At 59.2% G+C, this 5,507-nt stretch overlaps 3 non-coding genes across 3 annotated transcripts in view; all 3 read left to right on the forward strand.

The window, feature by feature from the left end:
* The first annotated feature begins 637 nt into the window (after positions 1 to 637).
* Positions 638 to 2,450, forward strand: LOC149324797 (small subunit ribosomal RNA). Its single transcript, XR_016286687.1, has one exon. It is a non-coding gene; the product is annotated as a small subunit ribosomal RNA (ribosomal RNA).
* A 1,775-nt stretch (positions 2,451 to 4,225) lies between these two features.
* Positions 4,226 to 4,378, forward strand: LOC149324798 (5.8S ribosomal RNA). Its single transcript, XR_016286686.1, has one exon. It is a non-coding gene; the product is annotated as a 5.8S ribosomal RNA (ribosomal RNA).
* Positions 4,379 to 5,367: 989 nt separating this feature from the next.
* LOC149324799 (large subunit ribosomal RNA) overlaps positions 5,368 to 5,507 on the forward strand; it is a 3,942-nt gene continuing 3,802 nt past the window's right edge. Inside the window, exon 1 of the ribosomal RNA XR_016286688.1 lies at positions 5,368 to 5,507. This exon is cut by the window's right edge and continues 3,802 nt beyond it. This is a non-coding gene — a ribosomal RNA (large subunit ribosomal RNA).

Genomic DNA, 5,507 nt, shown 5'->3' on the forward strand with positions numbered 1-5,507 from the left:
GATTTGTGCGGCCCTTGCGGCGAAAGTGGCACGAGTACGGCGATTTACTCACCCACGGAGGTCTGGGTACTTATCGCTGCTATTATATGGGGGTCCCAGTGGAGCAGTCGGCGGCGCGCGCCCGCGTGTGCGCGCCGTGACCGGGTCTGATATGCGGCCTCGTGCCCAGCGTGTCCCCGTCCCTCGGACCCCACGGCATTCGTCTGCAGCCTCATCCGCGTCTGCGATAGGGGCTGGTTGTCGGACGACGCTGTTTCCACGTTTTACGAGGTGTGTTCCGTGCTACCCGGACTCGATTCCGTGCGAGCGCGCCGAAGACGCGGGCGTGTCCCGTCGTCTGGCGGCTTGGCCGTCTCGGCTACGCAGCAAGCGCCGTCCAGTTGCCTAATGCTGCGGCCCTAGAGGCCGATGTGCGCACTGGTGGGCGCGTTACAAATGCTTTGCCTAAAGGCACACGTGCTCTCTTGCCGCGTGGCGATTGCCGTACCTACGGGTCGGATGCCGCAGCGAGCTCGAACGATGCACGGGCAGCGCAAGCTGCCGCGAAAAAGATGCGTCGCGCGCTGGGGGTTTATGGCGGCCCTATCGGCGGCGACGAGGCACCCTTCTGGGGCGAAAAGGGAATGCCTATGCATCATACCTGGTTGATCCTGCCAGTAATCATATGCTTGTCTCAAAGATTAAGCCATGCATGTCTAAGTACATGCCGAAATAAGGCGAAACCGCGAATGGCTCATTAAATCAGTTATGGTTCCTTAGATCGTTTCTTTCTACTTGGACAACTGTGGCAATTCTAGAGCTAATACATGCATTGAGCCTGAAGGCCTTTGGCTGACGGGCGCTTTTATTAGACCAAGACCCATCGGGCTCTGCCCGTACTCTGTGGTGACTCTGGATAACTTTGTGCTGATCGCATGGCCATGAGCCGGCGACGTTTCTTTCAAGTGTCTGCCTTATCAACTTTCGATGGTAGGTTACTTGCCTACCATGGTTGTTACGGGTAACGGAGAATCAGGGTTCGATTCCGGAGAGGGAGCCTGAGAAACGGCTACCACATCCAAGGAAGGCAGCAGGCGCGCAAATTACCCACTCCCGGCACGGGGAGGTAGTGACGAAAAATAACAATACGGGACTCTTTTGAGGCCCCGTAATTGAAATGAGTACACTCTAAATCCTTTAACGAGGATCAATTGGAGGGCAAGTCTGGTGCCAGCAGCCGCGGTAATTCCAGCTCCAATAGCGTATACTAAAGCTGCTGCGGTTAAAAAGCTCGTAGTTGGATCTCAGTTCCAGACGAGTAGTGCATCTACCCGATGCGACGGCTCGGACTGAACATCATGCCGGTCCTCTCTTGGTGCCCTTCATTGGTGCGTCTCGAGGTGGCCTGCGCTTTTACTTTGAAAAAATTAGAGTGCTCAACGCAGGCGAGTCGCCTGAATAAACTTGCATGGAATAATAGAACAAGACCCCGTTTCTGTTCTGTTGGTTTTTGGAATACGGGGTAATGATTGAGGGACAGACGGGGGCATTCGTATTGCGGCGCTAGAGGTGAAATTCTTGGACCGTCGCAAGACGAACTACTGCGAAAGCATTTGCCAAGAATGTTTTCTTTGATCAAGAACGAAAGTCAGAGGTTCGAAGGCGATCAGATACCGCCCTAGTTCTGACCATAAACGATGCCAACCAGCGATCCGCCTGAGTTACTCAAATGACTCGGCGGGCAGCTTCCGGGAAACCAAAGTATTTGGGTTCCGGGGGAAGTATGGTTGCAAAGCTGAAACTTAAAGGAATTGACGGAAGGGCACCACCAGGAGTGGAGCCTGCGGCTTAATTTGACTCAACACGGGAAAACTTACCCGGCCCGGACACTGGGAGGATTGACAGATTGAGAGCTCTTTCTTGATTCGGTGGATGGTGGTGCATGGCCGTTCTTAGTTGGTGGAGCGATTTGTCTGGTTAATTCCGATAACGAACGAGACTCTAGCCTATTAAATAGGTGCGGGGTTCCCAGCACCTTACAACCTTCTTAGAGGGACAAGCGGCTCCTAGCCGCACGAAACAGAGCAATAACAGGTCTGTGATGCCCTTAGATGTCCGGGGCCGCACGCGCGCTACACTGAAGGAAGCAGCGTGTCTTTATCCCTGTCTGAAAAGACTGGGTAACCCGTGGAACTTCTTTCGTGATTGGGATAGGGGCTTGCAATTGTTCCCCTTGAACGAGGAATTCCCAGTAAGCGCGAGTCATAAGCTCGCGTTGATTACGTCCCTGCCCTTTGTACACACCGCCCGTCGCTACTACCGATTGAATGATTTAGTGAGGTCTTCGGACCGATGTCCGGCGCGGCCTTTCGGTTGCGCCGGTCTGTTGGAAAGATGACCAAACTTGATCATTTAGAGGAAGTAAAAGTCGTAACAAGGTTTCCGTAGGTGAACCTGCGGAAGGATCATTACCGGATTGTGCTTGTCACACCCGGCGCCGCCCCCACTTATAAGCGGGGGAAGGCCTCAACCGCGGAGTTGCGAGATTCTGAAGCCGCTTCTCTGCACAAACTGTTGCGCCCAGCGGAGCTCCGTCACCAAGGGAAAGTCGGACGGGCTGTATCCGCAGGTTTGAACGGCGTAACGCACCACTCATGGTGGGCTTTCGGTTGTCGACAACCGTCGAAGAGGCGCAAACAGAGCCGGTAGGCAGGCCGAGGGAAAGGCCTGCCCGCTGCCAAGGGAACGGCGGCGGCTGCTGCGAAGTACGAAAGGAAACGCTGCTCGCTGGCTTTGTCGTGTTGCGACCACGAGTCGGTAGGCGGGCCGAGGGAAAGGCCTGCCCGCTGCCAAGGGAACGGCGGCGGCTGCTGCGAAGTACGAAAGGAAACGCTGCTCGCTGGCTTTGTCGTGTTGCGACCACGAGTCGGTAGGCGGGCCGAGGGAAAGGCCTGCCCGCTGCCAAGGGAACGGCGGCGGCTGCTGCGAAGTACGAAAGGAAACGCTGCTCGCTGGCTTTGTCGTGTTGCGACCACGAGTCGGTAGGCGGGCCGAGGGAAAGGCCTGCCCGCTGCCAAGGGAACGGCGGCGGCTGCTGCGAAGTACGAGAGGAACCGCGGCTCGCTGGCTTTGTCGTGTTGCGACCACCAGTCGGTAGGCGGGCCGAGGGAAAGGCCTGCCCGCTGCCAAGGGAACGGCGGCGGCTGCTGCGAAGTACGAGAGGAACCGCGGCTCGCTGGCTGGGAAACTGCGCTTCTGCGCGACGCGCACGCGGCGGGACGCGCGCGGCCCAGGGAACGGCCGCGCGCGAAAGGTCTCGCACTGCGGGCGCGGAGTCTGACGCCGCGCCGACGGCGCGAAAGGAGGCACCGGGACCGAAAAGGACGAGGGATTATAATCCCGCACTTTGAACGCATTCGCGGCAGCCGGGTTCTCTTGCTGCTTCGTCCTTCCCAGCCTTCGAGTAGTCTGTCGGTGCGCTACCGAAACGCCGTCCATGGCACTGTGGCCGGTGGGCTCCTATTGCGGGAGTAGACTGATGAACGTCCGCTTTGCGGCTTGTTCCAAGTACGCGCTGCGTAGCCACGGCTAGGCGGTGCCTGTCTCCTTGCGAAGCAATGATGTGGCGAAATGGTCGAGTAGGGAGCAGCACGATGGCGCACCCGGGGGCGACCGGACCGGGGGGCGTTGGGAAAACCCCCTCCCCTACAAAAGGGTGCAGCAGCGGTAGGCGGTGATGACTCGCCTTGAAAGATGTGAACAGCAGTTGAGTGTGAACAGCAACAAAAAAAACCGCTGCTGGAGTCCGGGGGTAGCGTCGCTGCAGATCGCAGAAAGGTGCGTGAGGACGGTGGCACAGAGCTCCAAGAATGTATATTTCTAGCAAACGCCGGTGCTTCGAGGTGTTCTGCGGTCAGGCCCGTGCGGGCGGAGCGGGCGTGCCCAAGAAGGCACAAGAAGACCCACCTCTGATGAAGACCGGAATTGGAGCGTCACGCGTCGGCTCAGCACTTCTGCCTTAGTGGTTGCCAAATGCCTCGTCATCCTATTAGTGACGCGCAAGCCATTATCGCACAAAAGCTTCGAGAGACTTTGCTCGCTTTGGCTTTGAGGCACGCGCAGCATGCCGAACGGACGGCTGCGAGGCGCGAAAGACGTCGGTCGAAACTGCGACTGGAGACCAGGGGAAAAGCCCGGTGCCTAAAACCCTGGTTGTACTGTACGGATTTGAACAAACCAAACGCACGACTCTAAGCGGTGGATCACTCGGTTCTCGGGTCGATGAAGAACGCAGCCAGCTGCGAGACTTGGTGTGAATTGCAGGACACACTGAGCACTGATTCTTCGAACGCACATTGCGCCCTTGGGTCTTCCCTTGGGTTCGTCTGTCTGAGGGTCGGATCATATATCAAGAGAGGCGCCGGCGCCCGGGGATGGCGCGGCCGGCGACTCGTTTTGACCGTGTCGGCAAAGAGGACGGCTCTGTACGGAACGCCGAAGATCCCTCGAAAGACTTTGCGAATGAGGAGGAGAGCGGGTCGAACCCTTCAGCCGCGCGCAAAGCGGCAGAGTCGGGTCGCCCTGCGCTGACGTAACGCGGGCCGGCGGCTGCTAGCCGTAGAGCGTCACGCCTCAGAAAGCGACCGCCGCAGGAAGGGATTACCTGCAGGGAAAGAGCGGTCCGACGGGAGACGAGGCTGTTTGGACGGGCGGCGAAGCGCTGCCTGCTGGCCCGCGGAGAAGTAGCCGAACTGCTGCGAGAAGCGCAGAGACGGGAACGCCCTGTTCCGGGCACGCCCGCGCGAGAAAAAGGGATACCTCGCGCGGGGTGCAGGGAGGTGACGGGCGCGAGCGCGGTGTGCGCAGCACAGTTCGGCAAAGCGCAGAGGCGCGCCGTGTGCGCGGCAACGAAGGGGTCCCCCGGACCCTGTGCGGAAAGGGACCGCCTCCTCGAGTGGGCGCGAAGTCGAGTACGGGTCGAACGGACGCGATCTCGTTGCGAGCGCAGTCCGCCGTCGGTCTAAGTGCTTCGCAGTCTCTGCCCCGAGAAAAACTGGGCCACTCCAGTTGGGGCGGGGGCGACGCAAAACTCTGACGATGCCCCTACGCCAGGCCGAGGTCGTTCTCTCGAGGGAAAGAGAGGCGGCAGGGAATTTATTCGGCCGCGGCGGTCGGGGGTTCACACTCTCTGCGTTCAGTGTTCCGCGCGCAACCGAATGCGCGCCGTCCCGAGCGCCGGTCAGAGGTGCCTTCCAGTCTCGCTCGCAGTCGCCGAGGGTGCTGCCGACTGAGAGCGGGGAATGGGCGGAAGGTGCCGGCCGGAGACGAGGGAAGGACGCGCGCGCGCGACCGCGCCGGAATCGAACGCGAGAAAATGCATATCTGTGTCGACCTCAGATCAGGCGAGACAACCCGCTGAATTTAAGCATATCACTAAGCGGAGGAAAAGAAACCAACAGGGATTCCCCGAGTAGCTGCGAGCGAAACGGGACCTAGCCCAGCACCGAATCCCCCGTCCTTGCAGGCGG

This window comes from Amblyomma mixtum, unplaced genomic scaffold (assembly GCF_055824585.1).
Source record: "Amblyomma mixtum isolate Tamu unplaced genomic scaffold, ASM5582458v1 scaffold_153, whole genome shotgun sequence".
In the NCBI taxonomy this organism is placed as follows: Eukaryota; Metazoa; Arthropoda; class Arachnida; order Ixodida; family Ixodidae; genus Amblyomma; species Amblyomma mixtum.